The 24,934-nt window shown below is 33.8% G+C and overlaps 1 protein-coding gene and 1 non-coding gene across 4 annotated transcripts in view; both read left to right on the top strand.

The window, feature by feature from the left end:
* Positions 1-24,934, top strand: part of LOC129745879 (mucin-2-like) — a 158,690-nt gene that overhangs the window by 59,348 nt on the left and 74,408 nt on the right. The gene's annotated exons all lie outside the window — the stretch shown is intronic.
* Trnaw-cca (transfer RNA tryptophan (anticodon CCA)) lies at positions 21,868-21,939 on the top strand. Its single transcript has one exon. It is a non-coding gene; the product is annotated as a tRNA-Trp (tRNA).

The following is a 24,934-nucleotide window of genomic DNA, read 5'->3' as shown; positions in this document are numbered from 1 at the left end:
TTAAACACCTTGAAGTCACCTGACCAAGTCTACTTACACAGTGTTAGAACATAGCACTGCACTAATCATTGCAAGCCATCCATGGAGTTTTTCAATCATCATAAGCAATGAAAGTTAAATAAACGAACCCATAACGTGCATAGGCTATGTGTTACGACATCGCAATTTGTTTCCAACATTTCCAGCTTTTGATAATAATTTTCTTCCCGTCGTCGTCGTCCGTGGAATGAACCCATCAATCGCACCATTAGATTGGCGGTTTTCATTTCTGGTTTTTCGTTTTGCGCCACAATTGATGATGGAATGGTAGTAAAAGCGCCCATCAGGCTGCCGTGTTAGTTGCCTCTCTCTCACTCGGCCATCGTAAAACGATTATTTATGATCCCTTTAAGCTGATCGGTCTCTGCCGGTTGGGCCAGACGGCTACGATGACGGCCTTTTGACGGTTTCGCTGTCCATAAATGCCCAATCTATGGGCTCAATTTTGAACCGCACGTATCAATATCGAAAACTAATCGCGCTTCCACATTAATGCCTAATCGCTAGGTGCGGAACGTGAGCTTCGATCGAGCGATGTAAACAAAAGCACTCTTCGGCACAGTCATTAAGACAAATCCACGTGCACTCGTACCGGTCAAGGAAATGTAGCCAAATTGCCCAGTTTCACTAGGTACCTTTGTTTTACTTTTTTCCACTCTTTCTCTAACTCACCAAGCTTCCCTTTTCCGAGTTTTGAAAAAAGAAACCTCAAGTCTGTTACATAAAATCTGTTTAGCAAATTTTCACAATTTATCTTAATCATTTATCGAGATTTGAAACTATTTTACGTATCAAGATAATAAACGCTGATAATTTTGAACATTCTCACTAGCGCTTTGATATTCATGCGATGCTGTGGAGTAGCAGATATGGCTATAAATGATAATTAGAAAATTAAAGTTAATTGTAGGGTTAAGCAAACATGTTCATTTCAACAACTCATTTAACTCTCATTCACTCTAGAGTTTTAATATGACACTATTGGAAGTTTGGCAAATTTAAACCATTTTTGCATCCATATAAAAAAAAATTTCGTGAACCCCCAATAAATTCATTTTATCTTTAATTTTGCATCATTACTTTTTAATAAACGCTCCCTGAAAACCCAGACTACAGAAGTCAGAGTCAGAGTCAATTTGACATTCTCCTTTAAAAACCGCTATATCTCTGTTGTCAAAATTTAAAATTTTGAACACCTCGTAACGTAACTCAAATATGTTTCTTGGACAATATTTGGGCACAACTAACAACTATTAATTTTGAAGTTATTCAAAGTCTAAACCAAAATATCAGAAAGTACATGTTTCGGAATAAAAACTGTACACTGACTACCAAATGCTCAAAAAAATCCCTTTGTTCCTAAACAAACTTAAGTAAGAAGCTACATATGTATATGTTGTGCACATGGATATATTTTTTGGATTTTGTTTTAAAGATATTTATTTACATAGTATTCCGTCTCACGACATAACTTGACGAACATAATTCCTAAAATTCACTCGGTCCATGGCAACCGTTCTCCAATTTTTCGGGCAACTCACGTTCGCCAGATCACGCTCCACTCGTTGCGCCCCCGCTTGATGTTTTTAAGATAATTACCCCCTAAAATGTAGAAAATCGGTGTAGAAACCGTACTTTTCAATCAATGAACCGTGAAAATTGTCTCAGCCATAGGAGACAAATTTTGAATAGTGGATTGGAAAGTTGACTTAATTTGGCAAATATTCGCATCTTCAGCTTTTCAAAATACAACAGAGAATTTTTTACGAGTTTCTGAATTTTTTAAAAGTTTTAAAAACCTTCTTAAAGCTCAGCCGTCGAAAAAGCTGATATTTGTTCCAGTAGCTTATTATGAGACTTTCTAGTTCAAAAGAAATCCAATTTTGAGACGACCCCTTTTGAGGGTGTATTCCATATAAACCGTCCAATGCACAATGGGAAAATTTTGACTCAAAATTGAAAGTCTGGAATAGAATTTATCACACATGAAATTTCCTCAGACACTCAAATCTGCCACTGAATTTAACCGGAGCCATATGAGTGAAGTGTTATTTGATATAACTTGTTTGCCCAGTTTTGCGATTTTTTCTTTGTATGTCCTACGAACATAAAATTTTATGTCATTGAAATACCGTAGCAGGAACTGAAAGGTTTTTTTTTTTTGAGTGCCTATTTACAGGTGAAAGGATAAAAGGAGGGATTTTTTTTTACCACCAAGCCCCCCCTCCCCCCCCCCCTATGAAGATAATGTGATTGATTAAAAAAATGCTCACTTGGCAGCAAGGTAACAGAATAAAAATTCTGTGTTTGTACCGTCTCGCTTTCCTTCGGTATTCGAAGCCGAAACAAGACGATAAACTTCCAGAAAATCGTCACCCACTGATTTTAACCAGGATTGAATCCCACTTTGTGCTAAAGGAAAATGATTTTTTTTCTTGGCAAAATTGCGTATTTAGCTACAAAACTTAAGCACCAACAACTACAAAAGTTTATGTGCTGAAGTCGCTTAAAACCTGGACTTTCTTCCCAAGGGTGGGCTTCCAAAGGAAACTACACAAAGTGGTGTTGGCGAAATGAGTGCCCAGTGTGGGCAAAACGCCCCATCGCGATATCTAGCTAGATATACACTTCTTTTAGGAATTCTGTACGTTATTCCTTTCTAATTAACAGTAGAAACTTTTTGTACAAAAAATTAGCATCAAATACGCGATAATTTCCTGCAAAAAACCAAAAATGTTTTTAAAACCATATTCCTTGCAATTTGTGCCTTGACTTTCGTAAGGAATTACGGCATCTATCAGCAAAAAAAAATTACCTGACATCTGTTACAATGATGAACATTGGTCTTGAAAATCATTACAAAACGAAAAATTTCCTTATTCAATTATTTTTTCTATTATTTTGAACGATTTTTAATTAACATGTCGAGGTAGGGCAAAACGCGCCATGTCCGTATATCTTTAAGCATGTTTGATTTTTGTTTAAATTTGCAGTTTCATCACAACAATTTTAAAGATATTTATATGTTGTATTGAAAATCATAATTTGAATTTAAACGAATATATTTAAAATTCCTAAATTTAGTATAGATTTAGTTAGCTATTCACAAGAATTTCAGTACATCTGGCAGCACTGCGCGTAGCAATACATTTTTCCATCTGTGAAGTAGAAAAGAAGAGTTTTTACCTGGCGAACACTTTCGGAGACACTAGAATCAATAAACACTTATTAAACGTTAAACGGCGCGATTTGGTACACATATATGCGCATTATGCCCCTACTGATTCTGAAATCCAATTTTCAGCCTACTCTTCAAACTTCATTAAATTTGTGGCCTTTTTTGACCTTACAATTATTCAAATTGTCAGATTTAGACGAAAAATAAACCAAACTTCCAAACACAATCGAAGATTAAAGTTAATCTTTTCAAATGTACTCTAAAACAAGGCTTTCTTCTTAACGTGGGCATTATGCCCCCTCTTCCCCTACTCGAACTAAGTCTTCGTGGTAATAGCCGTAGAATTCCGCAACATGAAGTAAACATACACAATGCCTAATGAGAATATCCCTAAGGTAGGGTTGCTATCCGTCTCCCAAAAGCGGGACATGTATCGCTTTTTCGATGAATGTCCTGCTCTCCCGTTTTTTCTTCAAAATTTTCCGCTTTTTTCTTGAAAAACTTTTACAAAGTTAACTGACTAGCACTGGAAAAAAAAACTTTAGTCTCAATTTGGATTCTGTGATGAGCAGAAAATCTTTCAAATATGTCTTTTTCTCAAAATAAGCAGCATTTTTCATAGTTTATATTCATGGGTGGCGCCAACAGGCGGGCCAAATTTCAAAAATAAGATAGGCTGGCGGGCCACAAAAACAAATTGTTCTGGAGTATTCAAAACAAAAAAAAACAACAGATTTCTGAAAATGCTAAGGAAAAAACATTTGCCTCGGTCACATCGAGTTAAGATTCATCTTAATAAGAAAATTTTGTTTATAAATTTCGCTCCATTTGAAAAATAGGAGAAATATAATGCAATACGAAATGAATTATCTCTCCAAACTTATGTATGTTGTCAAAGAATTTAAAACCTCTTCGGTTTATTCATCTTAAAAATGTCAAATTTCCTGACAACATTGGACAACAGTGAATTTTATTGCCTCCAAATTTAAAAAAAATTACCGCCCTTTTCCAAAGATTTAAAGTTCACCGTTCTTCTTAGAATCATTTGATAGACAAATTATGAAAAACTGCAGAATTGAATTGTTGAAAAAAAGTAACGGTCACAAGCTTTTGACATTTAAAAGAATATTTATTTCAAAAATATTAATTTCACAAAGTAACATCAACTCAATCGAATTATTTTCAAATTTTCTATCATCTCGATTTGACAAGTGTATTAGGAAAGATTTCTTCAAACAGGGTGAATTCGAATTAGATTGTTTTATTATCATTGCACCTTCTTTAAGTAATTTTTTAAAAGTCGTTCTTCTGAGAGATTTGTCAGTAACAAACCGGTTCTAGTTTAATTCTACTACCCAAATGCAAAATCTGTCTAGTTTTTCATCATTGATGTACACGAATACAAAGCACGTTCCCAATTAAAATATATTTGGATTCGGTTTAATTTCAAAAATATATCCTTTTCTGGAAAGTTGAGCAAAAAATTAAAAATATTAAAAATTGCACAGCCAACTTTCAATATATTGCATAATTTAAAAAAGTTATTAAATTTTTATGGATGAACGATGGATTTGAAATACAATTCAAGTTACGAATGGTTAAAGTTGTTGTGAAAGTATAATTTCAATGTTGATGTTGATATGATTCGGTGATTTTTTTTTTTAAATTTAAACAATATTGATAGGGTCTTATGTACTATCTTTCTGAGGCTATCCAAACTCCTCAATATTAAAACTAGAGTCCGCTTGAACGCTCTTCGTACCAACGATATGTAGCCACCAAAACTTAATCGGAAAACATTGAAAAATGTGTGATGGAATTTACAGATAATGTGTTTAATGCCATACAATTTTGATTTTAAAAAATTTTATTGTAATCGTTTTTTTCTGTGACGGTTATTTTTTTGTAAAGGTTCCTAAAATTCAAAGGGATATAAGTGTAAAAAATATCGATTTTGAGTCAATAGTTTCAAATAATTATTCATGTTTCAAATTAAATTTTGTGGTTTTTTTTTCAGATTTTTAAATTATAATTGGATAATTTTACGTTCGTCAGAAAATTGCAAATGTTCGAAAAATGTATGGAAAATGGCCAATACAACAATTTAAAAGCGCGTTCTTTCGAAATAAGTTTTCATACACTTTTATTCCTGTGCCTTATATCAGTTCCAAGAAATGTTCATATCTTTGTTTTGAATTTAGCTAGTGTTGATTCAGATATATTTATCCAAATGATATATGAAGAATGAAAAAACGTTCAGTTCCCAGAACAAGGGTTTTCCAAAATTAGCTTCGCGGGCCACCAAAAGTTGGTCGCGGGCCACATGTGGCCCGCGGGCCTTGGTTTGGCCACCCATGGTTTATATGATGTGTACTGAATACCTCTAAAGCCCTTAGCATTACAGTAAGATTCTTATTCAGTTAAGTCAGTGGTTAAGTGTTCTTGAGGTTATGTTGGCTTTTGTTCTTTTGGAGAAAATAAAATCACTTTATGTGTTCTTCATCCGACGTTGCGTGTTCTTGAAGGACGTTCAATCAATGAATGAAAATAATATTGTTTAAGTTGATTCCAAATAATTTATAGATTATATAATTATATATGTAGATGTGTTTCTTCGCCGGAATCTTAATTAAATTGCCTTATGGTTTACATCAGCTTTCCCTACTCAATTGTCCGAATTATATACAGCTGGAAGTGTTCATGAGTTTTCAAATGTTTAAACAAACTTGTTACGTGTTACGTGTTAAATCATGAGTACCGTATAAAATATGGGTGCGTATGGCAAAAAACCGTGTAAATAGAAGTCGTGTAAGAAATACTGAATAAAATCAATCCGCGTTAAAAAAAACCTTAGCGTACTATCTATGAACAATTTTGGCTGATGTTATACGTATGAGTTTGGCTAGACAATTTAGCTTTTTAAAGAGTTTCTCAAATGTCCCGCTTTTTTTTCTAAAAGTATCTGACAAGCCTTAGGTAACTAAGATGGAAACTTACCGATAATATAGTCCTTGCACCTGCACACGAGCTACCGCCAGTAAACTTCCTCGGAATTGGGGTTAACTTTTGATCCGATTAGCTAGGCCAATATCTTCCAGGTTCACCAGGCTCTCCATAGATGACACGCGCGTTTTTTACGTGGACGATTAAACGGGTAAAATTTTGATAAAAACAGTAGAATAACCGCTTTGCATAAATTTTATTCTTCGGGAACTTGCTCAAAAGAACGACTCAACAACTTCCGTATCAAAATGGCTAAGCCCTTCAAGTTTTTCTTTTTGGTCGCCAAGAAAATATTCCCGTTTTCCCTTTTCCTCGAAAAGTCACCTTAGGTAGCTCATGATCAAGATAGGTAGTTAGATCAATAGGAAAAAAAATTCGTTTAACTTCAATCGACAGAGCCGTGTTAACGCAGGTTCAAAAACAGTAATGAAATTCTGAACGATATGTATGGGATTTGAAACAAAATTACAATATATGGAAAATTGAGGGGTCTTATTGGCCAAACAAGTAATCACTCGCATTCTTTGAAATAACTTGTGTAGCAATTAGTAAAATTTATTATTTTAAGAGGAGAAATCACCGTGAATTTGTTTTTATGAAATGAATTTGCGGCTTTATCGGTGAGGGTTAAAGAGTTGAAATGAAAGACGGATAGAAGATCAGAAGAAAATTCTAAGGTGGTGAAAAGAGCGAAGAGCATTTGAAATAGAAGCTTGACCACACACTAAATTCTTTGTCCCGCATCAATTAACTGTATTGAAGAAGTAGTACCCAATAGAGAAAATCTCTTAAAATAATAAAAATAATTCGGCTATAAAAATCAATTACAAAACATCGTTCCGATAATCGAAAATAGTTAGGCCAAGATCTCTGACCGTTGACCGTATGCGACAACTAGGATTGGTCGATCTTGGATCGATCCTTGGAAGATCGATCTTTTCAACTCCGATTTTCGATTTTTTGGATCGATTCTTCGGTCAAGAAAAAATCGATTAGATCGGTTTATTTTCGATTCGATCTTTCGATCTTTTTCTCTCATTTAGGGAAAATAAGGGCATAATGGCTACCTTAAAGAGAACGCTTATTTAAGTTGAAAAATAATTAAAAAAATTTAATTCATTTCAGTACATTTTATTCTAATTATTACCAAAACCTTGTGAATTGGTTGCATTAAGGTGTTTGTGATCGATTAAGATTTAAAAAAAATTGATATAATTCGTCAAATTTAAGTAATAACAGCGATTTTCCAAAAATTACTTTTTTTAAATAAATAAATTTGATTTTTTTCTGCATATTTTATTCGATATCTCTCATATACATTAAAAAAATCTTAATAAATATATCTTGAAATAATTTTTTTTTTAAACTCTAAAATATTTCTTGTCAGTACATTACTTAAAAAAAATTAAAGCATTTCCGAGATATTTGGATATTGATTAGTGTTGTTTCAAAACACTAACTCCGGTTCACCTTTCAAAAAAGCGCTGGAAATTTTTCTATTTTGCATATGCATAAGGATTACACAAATTTGAAATTTTGTGTCTTTATTGCATATTTTCAATAAAAAGCATTTCCCTCTTGTTACAAATGAAAAGATCGATTAATCAGAGATCGATCTTCAAGCTCCGATTTTTTAGCTAGATCGATCCCAGAACCGTTCATTTGAATCGATCTTGGAGATCGATCTTTTCCCGAAGATCGAACAATCCTAGCGACAACTCAATCCAGTTGGAACATCCGCACAAAACGAAAATAAGAAATCTACCTAGCCATCGATGGAACGATATCGCACAATAGAAGACTTAACAGAGCAACCACATGCTAAATTTTTTGTCCGTTCGGCACATGTGCACACTCACATGGCGGTCGAACCATCCATAATTAACTGTATCGAAAAATGTAGTGCCTTCTCTATTGGGTACTACTTCTTCAATACAGTTAATTGATGCGGGACAAAGAATTTAGTGAGTGGTCAAGCTTCTATTTCAAATGCTCTTCGCTCTTTTCACCACCTTAGAATTTTCTTCTGATCTTCTATCCGTCTTTCGTTTCAACTCTTTAACCCTCACCGATAAAGCCGCAAATTCATTTTAGTAAAATTTATGTTCAAAAGCTTTCGATATTCTGACTACGAGACAGTTTTTATTTGGCAATTTAGCAGTATCTCAGCAAAATATTCAGATTTCGGAAAGCATTTTTTTATATGTAGTTGTAAAAATATGCGTAATAAATGACTTGTTACAACTTGTAACGAATGATACTTTATTTTAGGTCCTACAAAATTAAAAAACTTTCAGCTATAAGGAAAGCAAAAAGCGATGTTTTTGGTTCAATAAAAAAATCCACTTGAAAATAATTTTTTCCATCCGCATAAGCGCTTAATGCATTTTAAATACTTTGGTGAACATTTTTATATTTTTTGCAGAGTTTTAAAAACAGTAGTTTTGTAACAGAACTAATATTTGAAAAAATTTCCATACATTTCTGTGGAATTTCTATAACTATTTTTTGGTTGGCCTACTAATACATATGCAAGCAACGGAGTAGTATACCTAAATAATCTAGCTATCCTGGCTCATGATGACTGCTATTTCTATTTTTGCAACACAGCATGCGAGAATAGAACATGTGTTGTAAAAACTCTTGAAGGCCACAGATCTTGAAAATGTTTGCTCATGATCAAGTTTTCAAAATGTGCTAACAGTGTCAAAATTTCCACCACTTTCTCCCAACAACAGTGAACTTGCTCTTATGGGTGGAATTTCCATTTTATCGAAATTTTCCATCCCTGTACACAAAGATCCACACTCATTAAGGCTGAAATGATACACGTTTAAATTATGAATTGGAGATTCTTCGGATACTTTTATCCGTTTTACCCATAAATTCTGTAACGGTTTTCTGTGGTGCTTTTTCCATTAATTTCATCCAAAAGTACTGTCAAACTGTGTCTTTTATACATTGTAATTAAGAAAAATTAATTAAGATTTCCTCTTAATCATAGTTTAGCAATTTAAAATTAATAGTTTTGATAAAAGGCCAAAATTCTAGAATTCTGTTAAATCTGTGAATATTTGCGCTTGTGGAAATTTGCTCAAAATTCTGTGAATTTATATATTTTTCTTTGATTTCGGCAACCATGCTTGGAAGTCAATCGATTTTTGCATAATGAATATCAATTTAAAGCTTAAAAATGACTCAACCACGCCACGCCACTCAACCACAAGTTTTAGATCGTTCATCCGATTTATTGAATATAATAAATTTTGAATATCTTTTTCATGAAAGTGGGATTTTTTGTGGGATTATTTATGCATTTCATCATTCTTCAAGAAAAATTCATTTCACATTGAAATCTTGCCCATCAATTTTACGGCTGGAAAACTGTTTTGATCAAATTAAGTTTCAGGAAGCTATGACTGTTTTTTTTCTGAATAACAAGAGCCTAATAAAGCTTCACTGAAATGTCTCCGGTCTAGGTAGACAACAGATTTGAATTTTCTAAGTAATATTTCGGGTCTTCCAACCTTTGACTTCGAGTTTTTGTGATTTAGGGTCGAAGTTTTCATGCTGTACAATATTTTGACAACAGCTGTTGACATGAAATATAGTTCGTTTGGATTGTCGTCTCGTAATCTGAGTGACGGGGTTTTTAAGAACAATCTCTAGATTCTTTGCATAATATGTTAAGCGAATGGCGGGATAAAGGATTTCAAAATATATCTGTAGAAAAAGTACTCCCTCAAAGCCAAAGCACTTTGGCCGCCGGCTTTGCTTGTTGAAGCTTTCAATAACTTCATGACATGTTTTTGCGAAGGTTTAATATATAAATCAAGAAACTCATTGGCTATGCAAAGCAGTTGGTTGCGATTTTTTATTTTCATCTTACGTTTAAGCAGCTTTCAAATCAGCATTCAAAAACACTAAAATTTAATTTTGAATTTTAAATTTTTGTATGACATCGAATATTTTTTCTGAGGTACCAGTTAGGATTGGTATTTGTTCACATGCAATATATTGCAAGAACCAAAAAATATTTCAAATATCAAAAAATTAAGTTTCCTGTACAAATCAGGACTAATTTATTGAGTCTTCAATTTTTCAAAAATTTCATTGCTATTTTTGACCGTAAAATCAACCATGAAACCATAAATCTAAAATATCCATACAAGTCTTGCAAAGGACTTATGTACATCAATGGAGCAGGAGGAAATTGAGCGGACCAATTGTTCTAAGATTTTGTTTAAAAAATAGCAAAAAAAAAACATAAAAAAATTTAGCATAAATCCGTGCGAAGAAATCAAGAAAAATTTAAACTGTCGTTAGAAGAGAATGGGTTCCTGTGAAATCTGGGACAAAATATGTCGCACAATAATAAAATCGTCAAAATAATTTAAATGAAAACAAAACTTATTTATGAAAAATTAATTATAAAAAATTCATTGTATTTAGTTCAATACTTAGCTATTCAAAATACCAAAAAATTACGGTTTCCTGAGAAAATGTCAGAATCCATCTCCTGCATCCGTGGGAATTTTCGATGTTCAAGTGTTGCTTGCAATCTTGATTTAATCATCTTGTTAACACCACATTTCCTGTACTCGAACGATATAAGTGCCGAATTGTCTTTTTCGTTTACTCTTATCCCGCGCTGCGATCTTAAACGTGCTGTTTACCGAAAAGACTGCCGTTGATGATTTCATGTTTTGTATTCGAATTCGTTCCCTACATCTTAGCCTTTAAAGCCCCGCACGTTAATACAATTTGGGGATCTGTGGCATTTAAATCGAAATTTACCGAATAAAAAAAATCGTGTGGCAGCAAAAGGTAATTAAGTGTGGCGGAACCCATAATTGGGACACTGGTTTTTAATTTCGTTCAACACTTTCCGCGGCCGGCCGTTCGATTTGTAGGGCTTTACTGGTGCCACGTTTATGGTTCATAACTTTTATCACACTCGGATGAGGCTGCTCAAAAGTACATTTACCGGGCAGGAAGCACTTAAAATATTTGCGCGGGTCTTAGATGTGATCTACATTCGATTTTGGCGCGAGGCCTCTTCTTTGTGGCGACACCTTTACGAGTGTTGGGTTTCATAGTGTTCCCGAGATTCTTCTGCTAAGATGATCCGGATGATTAAAATGTTGGGCCATTCGTTTAATCAAGTCATATATAACCCGTTTGGTCCATTTGACGAATGAAGATGGAGCGGATTTCCCTCATGGTTTGCGGTGGAATTCGATCAAGCCTGCGATATGAAAACTAGAATAAAATATGCAAAATGTTTCAATTTGGTTTTTATCAAGCTTAAGTTTATCAATCTAAGCTGTTAAATTGTGATGTTCATATTTAGAACAGAGCCTTGACCGTACTGAAAAATAAAAAAAAAATTAAAAGATTTAATGAAAAAATCAGCCTTTAAAAAAGCACGCAGATTTTCTGGGACAATTTATAACTATACCCAGCTCAAAAAAAACTCAATCGGAAGCCAGCTTCCTCGACTTAAGCGTAGTCAGTCTCGAAGATTTACGTTACCCAATTTATTGATTTTCTGCTCGATAAAGATCAGGAGCAAAGTACCAGATGTGGTATAAAAAAGCTCAAAGAGCATAAATCGATGATAAGTTTCTGATTTTGGTAGCCAAGCCTTGCCAATGTTTCCAGTATTCCATTTATTTGAAAAAGGTTCAAGTTTTTTTTTTTAAATTTAATGTTACCTTTACATTGATTTTATGAAAATATTTGATGAAATAATGGCAAACCTCAAATTTTTGTAACTTTTTCACGTTTCAATACAGCTATTTTTGAATTAGTTTTATAACTCGTTTCAGTCTGAATATTTTTATAAAGAGTGATATACAAAACAGTTCCATCTTAAGTGTCTCGTAACTCATTCAAAAATATTTAGCATGTGTAAGATCTGAGAAGATATCGTTAATCAATTGTTAATTTTGAACATAAATTTTTATTTTATTTTGAAAATTTCTGAGATAGCTTCTAGTCTTCTAGTGCAAAACTTTTTATTTATGTGTTATGTTCTTCTAAATGCTTAGTTTTACATTTTAAAGGGTTTTTTTTATAATTTATAAGCTTAATATTTTAAATATGTTTTTAAAATTACATAATACTTCAAAACAGAATATTGCCTTCTAAAATGTTGAAAACAAATCTTTTTGATTAACCAATCCGTCCCAGATTTTTCACCCAATACATTTCTAGAAGAGTCTATTTGGCAGTCCTGACCAAAACCTCTCTCGTTTTTGCTTAACCGATTTGTACAATAATCATACCTCATAATGTATTTCAAATAATGCTGGAAAAATTTAAATATCATATTTTGTCACTGGTATTTGATTTTTTTAACGCAAAACATTTGCAATAAAATTACTTCCATCTGATATTTAAGTCACGAGGTTCCAAAACTTTAAATTTTGTTTAAATTGGTTGAGACACCAGAGAGATGTGTCCATTTTTTGCAAAGAGTGTCAAATGGACACTCTAGATCCCAAAAGGTTTTTTTTCTGTATTTTCAGGGAATGGCCATAAAAAAGTAATGATACAAAATTGAAAATATTTTGTATGATGATACAAAATACCACAAAATCATTACGAATCCCTGATGATTTTTTTTTTATTTGGATGTGCCTTAAGCTTCCAATAGTATCATATTGACGCTGTAGAGTGGATGAGAGTTAAGGCAGAAACACAATACAGCGTCGGTCGTCGCGTCACGTCAGCGATCAACGCTGTCGATAAGTACTAAAACGCGGACGCGACGCACCCGACGATTTTTGCATCACAATTCAGCGTCATGAGACATCTAAGATGTTTCATGACGCTGAATTGTGATGCAAAAATCGTCGGGTGCGTCGCGTCCGCGTTTTAGTACTTATCGACAGCATTGACCGCTGACGTGACGCGACGACCGACGCTGTATTGTGTTTCTGCCTTTAATATTCAACATAAAGTTTAAAAAAATCAATTTGTAAATCCAAATTTTTGAAATCTGAAAACATATTGATTCTTTTGTTTTTAAATATTCAGGTTAGTTTTGAAGAGTGTTTAAAATCAAAAGTGTGTTTTAAGAACTCTCAAATTAATTATGAACTTTAAAACTAGCGCTTCATAATACAAATGTGTTTTAGGTACTTATTATTTTTATATCTTATCTTTTTCGAATTGATAATGATTTAGAATTTATACAGGAACATAAATATGATTGTTTGGTTCTGACCCGATTTAGCCAACCATCAGATTAAGTGATGCCACGAAAAGACATACTGCTAAACTAGCGATACTTAAAATCCAATTGGATGGCTATTTTAGATACTTCCCCTGAACGTAGAAAATCGTAGATATGAATATGAAAAAGAATTAATTTAAGCAGGAATAATCCACGATTATTTTCGTTTTCTTAATGAAAAACATCTTTTTTTTAATGAATCGCATATATTTCAATCGATTTTTGTGGTCTTACATGGTCGAAGTTTGCCGGGAATATTCAGCCACCATGGCCCTGAAAGAAAAATAGGTCCCATTAAAAGTCTGACCGAGATTATATTGTTAATATTCGAATGACTTACGCGACATCATTGGATTAGGGACGACAATCTGGGGCTCTCTTCGGAGTTTTTGATCGGCCCCTCTGGGAATAAAAATACGCACGCTGCTGCTCATTGCCCAAAATAGGTGTATCTGCAACGAAGTGACAATGTTTTACAAAAAAGCGACTTGAAAAAAAAAGCTTTACCTTTTCGCTACTTGGGGACCGTCGTCTTTTCCAGAAAAAACTCGATCACCTCCTTATTCTTCTATTTTTTTTTTAATTTTCTAAACCAATTATAGACACTGCTAGTTCGTCTTGGCTATCAAAGTTGACTGAAAACTTTTCGAGATCTAGACAAGCACAAATGACATTAAAGAACTTCTTATCAAGTAGACCGTGAAAAAATTGCCAAATCAACCAGCTGTACCATATGATATAATAGCGAGATGCAGTTGATAAATCCTGTACAGCTGAATCAACTTTACAACATCGCCCATTTGTTAGTCGATATCGATGTTGATTTAGCAAAATTACGGGTTCAACCGAAAATCTGTAATAAGGAAGAGCCAACCGTGCGAATTTTAATAATAAATCGTAGAGTTTTTTTTATCCGTGTTTCAATGCAAAATTTTGATTTTTTTTTTTACAATTCTCTGAAAACTTGTTAAATTTGAAATCCAATTTTCCATCTTCAGTATAAGTTTTCAGTGACGAATTGCTCGAATATGATATATTCAAATATGAAAATTATTTTTATAAATTCTAAAAATAAATGTCATCAGCCCTATTTTTTGATAGCTGGGAAAAATTGATACTGAAAGAATTATTTCAATTCTAATTAGACTCACCGAACACTCTCTCCTTTCTTTTAATTACCAAATTTAATTCGTGCTATATACTGTTCCTGAAATTATTAACACACTTTCAAAGCAATAAGTAAATATTGTTTTATTAAATTTTATTTATTTTATTTGGCACACAGTATCATTATTTGTGTCCTACCCAGCAATGTACTCTTATTTGATGAAAAGCTTTAATCATAAGCCAGACTTCGCACTTTGACTCATAAGCTTCTGCACATTGGCATCACCTACCATTTTCACCACTTTTGGCCAACCGTCTTAAATTTTCCTATGTCATCAGCTGGTTTTATGTAGTTTCGTAGCTTTCCTTTAGTCAAAGCCCAATCAGTTTCGATTGGCCGTGCCTCGGGGCAATTTGGCGGGTTTAAGTTTTTTGGCAAAAACAGATGTTTTGGATTTTGTACCACCCTGGTATGTCTTCGGCGTAATGACCAGCGGTGTGTAAACTCGCGTCGGAAAGAATCATTCGGCTGATTTTTTCCGAGTTTAACTTGTTGTGTGCAGATTGATTTTATCTTCGTTCCAATCATGACGTGATTGCACGTGTACGGTAATTAAAGAAAAAAATGCACGTGTACGGTAATTAAAGAGAAAATCGTTTTCGTTCGGCAGCCGAACACATCAATCGGACAACGCATGGGGGCGTGGCTAAAAGTGATAGATACAAGGGAACGGGAAACGAGCGAGAGAAGGGTGCGAGGAATGCTAACTCGGTCCGTCGGGCAACGATCGCTCGTGAGCATTCGTGTACGGTAATCTTCGTTCTGTTGTTTCGTTGGTGTGATTTTATTCCTTTCGTTTTGTGTGCAATCACGTCATGATTGGAACGAAGTTAAAATCAATCTGCACACAACAAGTTAAACTCGGAAAAAATCAGCCGAATGATTCTTTCCGAAGCGAGTTTACACACCGCTGATTCGCAGAACTGTTCGGTTTGCTTCGCTGATGTTTCCCCCGATTGCTGTTTACTCCTGCCGAGTTTACCCGAAGCTTACTTACTGATGCTCGCGATTTTAACATCTCGCGATTTAACATCTCTGCTAATGACATGAAACTAAATCGCGCCAAAATATGACGGGCCCATCATGCTGCTTGAGATCTGTCGACCAAAAAAAAAAAGTTCATCACTTTGAAAAGTAAGTTATCCAGACATTTCTTTAAAAATCCAGACATTTTTTCAAAATCTTCCAGACTTTTTCTAAAAACAGTTGACAACCCTGCTCACAGTACACCACTTGCACTATACTTTTTCTCTTCTCCGGACTGAGACCACGAATTTTGAAATCTAATCACAAACTTAATTGTTTTTTTATGCTATCCGGTACAGAAATGTGTAAACTTCGATTTCATTCGATTCGATTCAAAATGACCGATGACATTAGGCGTGCTTAAGGGAGATAGGGGTAGAATGGCCACCTTAAGGAAACGCTTATTAAACCATAGAGAACATCTATAATATGAGAATTACATCATTGTTTCGTGTTCAGACACTCAAAAAGTCTATTGCTTAATTGGATGAAGCTTGAAAAAGTAGTTTAAAACATTTAAAAATGCATTTTAATTTTTTTTGCCGAAGCTGAAAACCAGTCACTGCAGGGACATAATGAGAACCCCCTGGGGCAGTATAAGCACCATAAGTTAAGGCCCGAGCCCGAATCCCCTCGAACAGGAATCGAACTCGAGTCTACTGATTACCTCTCCGACACCTTACCAATGGGCCAAATCGACAGATGAAACAAGGCAAGCTGTAGCTCTATTATTCAGTTAACTTCATCGAGTTGAATTCGCTGCTAGATTATACGGTAGAAAATGCTCATTGTGCCCTAATTAATAGTGCTCTGTTCGCCTCAGGTCAACAAATTTAAGGAAAAACGCGTTTTAAAATGGATTAAAGTGCGAAATCAAAAATTTGATGATAGTGAAAACTGAGAAACAATGTGTAAATGATGTTGAAGTGCGTTCATTTCAGATCAAGATGATTTAAAGGTCATAAAAGCTTGTTTGGTGGTGCCCAAAAATTATAATATTTTCGTCACTTGAAAACCTAGCTGGTTATTATTTAATATTTCTGTAAAGATGAAAAGGATTTTTTTTTTGTGAAAAATTAATACTATAGGTAGTACGAATCAAATCCTCATGAAAATTTATTTAAGGAAATACGTACTTTTGTAGAAAAAAGAAGTGCTTATTATGCCCTGGGTGCTCGTTATGCCCTTATCTCCTCTACAACAACTTGAACAGTCTATTAAATTTATTCAAATATAGTAAAACAAATAAACCTCACTGTCAGCCTTCTCCGTACATATCATTAAGGTCCATCTATTGACGAAAATTCCTACTAAAGTCACTGATAGTACCACCATTGCCACCCCAACCACCTACAAATCAGAAATTCGCCAGAAGTAGTTCAGATAGTCGATCATTATACATGATAGTTTTAACTTTCTCCACATGCTGGTGTGTTTGCTGTGTGGCGCCTTTTTTTCAGGAGTGAGGTACATATATTGGTTTTATTACTGTATTTGATATATTGACAGTTCTCTACGAACACTACCTTACCACAGCCCTAACCTCTAAACAAGAATAAATGCTTCCCAGTGGAGCCAGGTCGAATACCTAATGTTTCATATTCACAATGATTTTGTTCAATCTCATCTCAAAATCATAAGTTAAAGCAAATTTAACAATGTTTTGAAAAGTCCTCTTCAATTTTAAGTTCAAGTAATAAATTTAATGTAAAATGTTTACATGTTCAGTCGTGATTTTAATACTCAAGTCCGTTTTCAATTTGTTTAGGTTTGTAATTTTTACTTGTTTGATAGCATCCTGCAGCAATAAATTTGAAATATGCGCATATATCTTGTGAGTTGAAGTGATTGAACCGTGATATGAAACATTTTCAGCTTCTTTATCACTCACTACTGCCTAAACACCCGAATTTTCCAACGACCTTGCTTAGAAATTTTACATTTTCTTATCTACTGAAATGAAGTTTTAGCATACACTCAGGCAAATTTTTATTATAATTTTTATAAGATGCGTCTTATGAACCGCTTTTTAGAGTGCAAAATTGGTTTTCATAAGAGTCTTATGAAATTCTTTCTATTTTCATAAGAAGTTCTTATGAAAAACACAAGAAGCGGCATTGTGAAAAATAATGAACACATTCACTTCATTAGTCTGTTTTTCATCGTCATACAAAGAACTCTCTAGTTGTGGAGTTATAAGTTTTTGTAATAGTTAAATGCGATTTCGATCTTCTAAATCGTAAGTTTGAGTAGAAAATCATTTTTTGTAAACGTTGAAAACAATTATTTACTCAAGTACTTTTACTATTCAACATGCTGACCACCGACTAAAACAATTTTATGAATGGACCGGTTGCTACCGAATAACTTTATTGGTATCGAGTGTTGATGTGCTGCTGATAGTGATATAATTTGAAATAAGTCGGCCGAATAATAAAATTAAAGTTTTAAACATCAAATTTCTTGAATTATTTTCACCAAACGTGACATTTCATGTTTCCATAAGACCCTCTTATGAAATGCGAAAATTTCTTATTGGAGTAGGTGTAAATTTCAGAATTCATTCGCGTCATAAGACAATCTTATGAATTTCAATGATTTTTCTTATGGCGTCACTTCATAAGTGAATCTTATGGCATATATAAGAGTATTTTTCTGAGTGTACGCAAGGCGCGTATATGACTCCTTAAAATTTGCTAAGTTGCAATGAAATGTGTAGGTAATGTTGATTGGTAAAATATTCGAGAAATAAAAAGCGAGCAAATATTCTTTTTATGTCAATACAACCTGGCAACTCAGATGAGGCCAAATTCAAATCAAGAATTTAGGTTATGGCTGAGGCCAACCAGACATCAATACCATCGACTGTATGTACCTTTATATGTGCTATGTGCTTTTAATTTTTAAGACGCAAAATAATTAAAAATTTGTTTGCTTTATCGAGGATTCTCACTTGAACTCATGATTTAATCTTCAATCATCAAGACACTACATATTTAATTTTTTTTAATTCTGATATGAATCAACGATTCCTAACATTTTTTTATTGTTGATTGTACATCTGATTTTTTTCCTGACTTAGCATTTGGACCCAATCTAGGGACATATTTTTCTGGATAAGAAATATTTATTTTTAATCTTGTAAACTATGATATAATTTTTAAAATGTACTTAATTTCTTTGAACTATTTTTTTTGTTTTGTATTTGAATTTTAGTTTGACAAAAATTATATTGTAGAATAAAATTTGGTTTTCATTTTCTTGAAATCCTAAAATATTGAGATGTGTGCTATCGTTTTTGTTTCTTAGAAAAAAGAACATAATTTTGAAAAAATTGAAATTAATTGCCAGAAATCAACATTATACATTTTAAAATTATTTGTAGATATCTATGAATTTTTATGACCTTATCGGTGGTTCTTTCAGTAAGAACATTTCAAGATTTGAAAAATCACAAGCGGATAGAAAAATTCAATTCAATTCAATATTGTGGATAGAAAAAGATAAAAAGAAAATTTCATATGTTGTTCAAAATGAGCAAACGATCATCGCAATGATGATATTACTTTAAATTAATAAAATTATTTATAATCGTCAGATATCCATTATAATATATCTTTTCTCAAACTTGTGTGATAATAAGTAGGAAGATAGTTTTAGGAATCAACTTCCATATCCATTGAGCATTTTGGTGGTGTTATTAGGCTGGAACAATGATCAATTTCTTCTTTTGTCACCCCCTCTTTCGAAGTTTCCAAAAAAAACCCGAAAGGAGGTAAAATCAAGTTTAAAGTACTTTATATAAATTTAAAAAAAAAAACAAATATCCAAAAATTACCACAAAAAACTAATTTTGGAAGATGGGGGTTATTTCACCTGTTTTTTTCTTGATTTTTCGATAAAAAAATTACTTAATTTATAGGTTTTATACTATTTTGTTGTACACAAGCTTTCATGCAATTTACTTCAATATATTTGTTTTTTTTGCAATATTTTTTATTATCTCCCTCCCCTCACGATGTTTCAACTCCGAGTGACAAAAGAAAGATTTGAAATTTGTACTGGCCTTATTGCTTACAAAATTTGAATATTGAATCCCTTACACCCCCACTCCACAGACGAGCCCTTCGCACAGGCCTTTTTTTTTTTTTAAAAACGAACACACACATATAGGATCTCAGTGAAACATCATGTTTCTTTGAAGAGATCTAATTTACTTAACTCTAAGGCGTACAATCTTTCAAGGATATAATTGGCTAGCATCTTACAAATGCTAAAACCACCAGACCACTGAAAGTGTACTATGTGTGCCGTGATCGGGATTCGATCTCATGGACTCTGGCTTAGAAGACTGGAACGCTGTCCTCTAGGCCACGGCCGGCGGCTTTTTGAAAAGGTTTTTTACTGAAATTCGAACACAAGTTATAGACGAATCGACGAATCAAGTTTTAACAGAGACCATTTGAATAACAATAGCTGATAGTTACCAATATTGATTTTGATGATTGTTCAAATAAAATGTTGTTCAAATAAATGTTGTTAAAAATTTAGATATTTTTTGAAAATCAGGACAAGTTAGGACATTTGAAAGGCCATTTTTCAAAAATCAGGACAATTCAAGCGTTTTTATAATATCAGGACGGCCTCTCAAAAATCAGGACAAATCCTTAAAAAATCAGGACACCTGATACCCCTGCTGGTATCTCAGACATCTTACCGCAGGGTTGCTACCTATAGGGGAGAGTGGGGATACTTAATCCCCTTTTTTTATTTTCACCATATCTTTTTGAAAAAAATAGCAACTTGCCGTCTTTTACATTTTCTTAGAGCTTGTAACTTCAAATTTCTATGCTCCAAAAATCAGAACGGTACTTGAACCAGTTGATGAACTAGAAGCATTTTCGTGGGAATTAAAAAAATTGCGATCTTTCTTAAGTTAGGGGAGACTTGATCTTCTATTGAATGAGTTGATCTTTTATTCAGGAAGCCTTATCCTTGTGTAAAAATCAATAAAAACCCCAAGATAGAATGTTAATTGACTATTTTAGTCATGTTTGTTCTCATTTTACAATTTATAGCTGACAGAAGAAGAAAATTCTATAACTTTGTCTCAACGCTAATAATATTGCATACTTAAAGGCGCTATATTTTAAAATTAAGAAAAAAATATTTATTTTAGCCCCTTTCTTCATGCAATTGTTTGATAAATATTAGTTTTTTGATAAATATAAGGTATCTCGTAATCACTAATCATAACGATCAATTCAGATGAAGAATATGCCGTTTTTAACTCTAGGGATCAATTGTACCCATAATCACCATTTTAGAAAACTTTTTCTGAAAAAAAGTGGAGAGTTTTCCATTGCCTTAAAAATATGCCATTATGAAGTTCATATTACGCTTGAACGATTGATACATTAGAAGAAATATTTTTTTTCATAATTTTTCCATGTAAGGAACATCTTAAAGTGATGAAAAAAATCTTCAAGTTACATTTTGTGAATTTTTTCAAACAAAGTTCAATTACTCAAACAATTTTTTTGTAAAAACCTTTTTAAACTGCATGCATTGTTATTTTGCTCATTTTCGCACATTTTTCTATAACATTTGATCTTTGTAAGATATTTCAGTTTTAAGATATAGCTAAGGAATCAAGTATCCCCAGAGATCAAGTATCCTCATTCTCCCCTATATGTATTTTTTCAGATGGCGCTTCTTTATGTTTCCTTTAGTCTCTTAAAGTTTGGGTTTAACTTTTTAACAGTTTGGTAATGAGTAATAATTTAACAACCCAGTGCAAATCCCACTTATAAATTTCAATATGCCGGTCAAGAATAAGTTGCCTTATCTCGTGGAGTAGGTACTTACATGAAATCTGTTATCTGTACACCTTCAAATATTTTGACAAATGTGTGAAGTATTAAGATACTCTTATCATAAGATAATGAGCAATAAGACGAATGGTCAAACGAAACCAAACTTTACCTCTTTTTTGTCAAGCGTAATCAACTGTGTACGGACTACTTCAAATTGAATTAGCAGCAGAAAACTGTCCGTGTTTCATTCGCCTTTCACCAAATGGCGCAGAGCTACATACTGGTGTGGTAGCAAGTTGTTCAATTATCGCACTTCGGTCGCGTTAGTTCTATTTATATCAAACGCTAGCATAGTGTTATTTGAACGTATCTGACCAACCTCACACCACCGGATGACTCCGTGGCGCAACGGTAGCGCGTCTGACTCCAGATCAGAAGGTTGCGTGTTCAAATCACGTCGGGGTCAAGAAATGATGTCTTCTTTTTTGGAAAATTTTCTAAAGACGAAGTTCCTAATGTAGGTCGATTTTCCTTTTATTTACTAAGGCAGCGAAAAAAAAAACTATTCGGCACCCCGAAAGAGCTCCGGGTGCCGGGAGTCATAAATTTCGTTCGCACCCTTATTAAGCCACATTTTCGTGTTTGTTTTCACAGCAGCAGCCCCATTTCGTCAGGGGTCCAGTCCAGGAATCGGTCCGGGTATATCTCGCGGATATGATATGTTAAGTTTATAATTATATTAAAGGGGCTTAATTTCCTATGTTCCATGCGTGGTTTCCATCCCAATCCCCTTCTAAAAACACACACCAATACACATGAGAAGCTTTCCCGCCAATTTTCGCGTACATCATTCGGCAAACGCAAATGTTTTGCTGCGCGGTGAATGAAAGCCGGCCAAGTGATTTGGCCACGAGAAAGAGCGAAAAAAACAATATCTCATACGGAAGCAGTTATCATTGAATTAAAATAGCTAACCGCATCTTTCATTTCGATGCGGGGCCGCTCGCTTATCTCGCTGTTATGAACTTTTTTTTTCGGGTTGGATGCCCCCGGCGGGAGATTTCGGGCGGACGGAATGAATGAGATATGCTCATCACTGGTCCACGGGGGGGAGACACATGAACCACTAAATAAGAAAAATATCCAAATGTGAAACGTGCAATAATCCTGAGTCGCGCTGGCCGGACGAAACTGCTCCGATTTTGAACGGTCACCGGTCTCTCTTAGCTTGGGCCACATCGAGAGACGAAGAAACACGAAAAATAGTCTCGATTTAGCGTATAATTATCATAATCGAAGGCGCACTACGAGGCACTTTGTCTGCTAAATAGATTTCGTGTGGACATCATGTTGGGCCATCTTTCTTTTACACGCCTCGCCTATTTTTTTACTCTCCCAGCAACAAACTATTTATGGGAGTTTTATCAGAAAGTGTGTCAAAAATCTGACGGCGAAATGATGCGGATTAAGGAAATTGCATTCATCTCTCGATTTAACCTACTTGTCGGATCAAAACTTTAAACAATCATCAAAATCAATATTGGCAGCTTGTATCAGCTATTGTCATTCAAATGGTCTCTAAAACTTGATTGGTCGATATACTGAGTCGATTTGAGGTCATTTTTGAATTTCTCAAACCCTGGGATCTAAAAAGTTTCGTCGTGGTCCAAAACTCATCCATGATTTTTTTTGCTTAATTTTAAAGTAACGTTTACATGAATAAATTTGAACTTTTAGGTTTGTATAAAAAAAAAAAATAATATTTTGTACTGAAAATCAACATCATTTTTGTTTCTTCTGTGGAACCGAGTCAGCTGGTCAGCTGGCAATTGGTTTTTGTGCCAATTTATAAATTTCCTAACGGAAATTTTCTGCTGAACAACTTTGTCGAAGATTAAATCTTCATATTTTATTCAGCAAAAAGTTATTAGTTTAACAGGGGTATGTCTTTTCGCATTGATAAACAATAAATTCAATTGACATCACTGCTGGAGCCTCGCGAAGTATTGCATGGTAAGTTTTTATTTCGGTCTTGGATGTAAATCAAACAACGATGGTTTTTTTAAATACCCGACGTTTCGACCAGTTTTCTTGGCCCTTTTCAAGGGAACTAAAAGTTTAATTATAAATTACACTAGTTTACAGCATTTATGAACAAGTTAAACTAAAGATCAGTTTTGATGTGAAATCGGGCGAAAACGAAATTAAAAAAATATCTCAGTAGAACAGTTTTTAAGTTATGCTCCAAATATGAAATTTTGGTAAAATAATGAAACACAAAAAATTATAAAAAAACGTGTTTTTTCAGAGAAAACTCTGTTGCAGCGAAAATTTTGAACTCGAAAGCAACAATTTAAAAATTGGATTTCTATTGGCCTTCAGAATCATTTCAAACCGAAGATTTAAAATGGTTATTTATACAATTTGGTTGAACATCGATGAAGTTAGGTTTACTTTACCATAACAGTTATTTTTGCATTTTTTTTTAATAATTTAACGATCTGCAGTGTAGTATACGAAGAATTGAACATGGTAAATCTCACTCGTTCCAACTCAAAATTAATAATAACATTTCCAAAAGGTCATATGCCAAATTTCAGAACGATCTGACCATGGAGAGGGGTTGTTTGAGTCTTAAGCGTGAATAGAATTTAAAGGTATTTTGTTCGGGAGGAACAAAAAAAAACTGGTTTTTCAATAACTTTTTTCTTCAATAGCCAATTGCTGTTAATGAATAATTTGTTTAAAGCTCAAACTGAGATAAATATTTCACTTGAAAACTGCAACACGATTGAAATTGAAACAAAAAGTTTTTGAGGTTCAAAGATTGTATTTTAGCGGAAAATTCTCGTATAAAAAGCAATGCCTAAAAAGAACTCATTGCGTGTTAGACGACATTGTTTGGCCAATATACAAATTTTAACCCGCAATAACTTGTTTTTGTTTCAAGTCCAGATAAGTATTTCAGTCTTCGAGGGAAATATTTATCTCAATTTAGACTTTAAGAAAATTATTCATAAAAAGCAAGAAATCAATAACCAAAAATTATTAATTAAAAACCAATGTTTTTAGCTTTTCTCGAGCAAAAAACCTTCAAATCCCATTCACGCTTTAGACTCAAGCAACCCCTCTTCATGGTCGGATCGTTCTGAAATTTGGCCTGTTACCTTCTGGTATGCTAATTATTAATTTTGACTTGGAGCGAGTGAGATTTTCCATATTATTTCTTCCTATACTATAATAAGTACACCGCAGTTCGTTAAATTATTCGAAAATGCCGCAGCCCGTGGCGTAGAGGATAGCCTCCAAGTCTTCTAAGCCAGCGGGCATGAGATCCAATCCCGGTCACGGTATACATAGTACACTTTCTGTGGGTTGGTGGTTTTAGCAATTTGCAAGATCCTTGCCATCAAAAATTACTGTTATGGTAAAGTAACCATAACTTCTTCGATTTTCAACCA

The sequence above is a fragment of the Uranotaenia lowii genome, chromosome 2 (genome assembly GCF_029784155.1).
Source record: "Uranotaenia lowii strain MFRU-FL chromosome 2, ASM2978415v1, whole genome shotgun sequence".
Classification (NCBI taxonomy): domain Eukaryota; kingdom Metazoa; phylum Arthropoda; class Insecta; order Diptera; family Culicidae; genus Uranotaenia; species Uranotaenia lowii.
The sequence above is the reverse complement of the archived record's forward strand: the minus strand, read 5'-3'. Positions and strand labels throughout refer to the sequence as shown.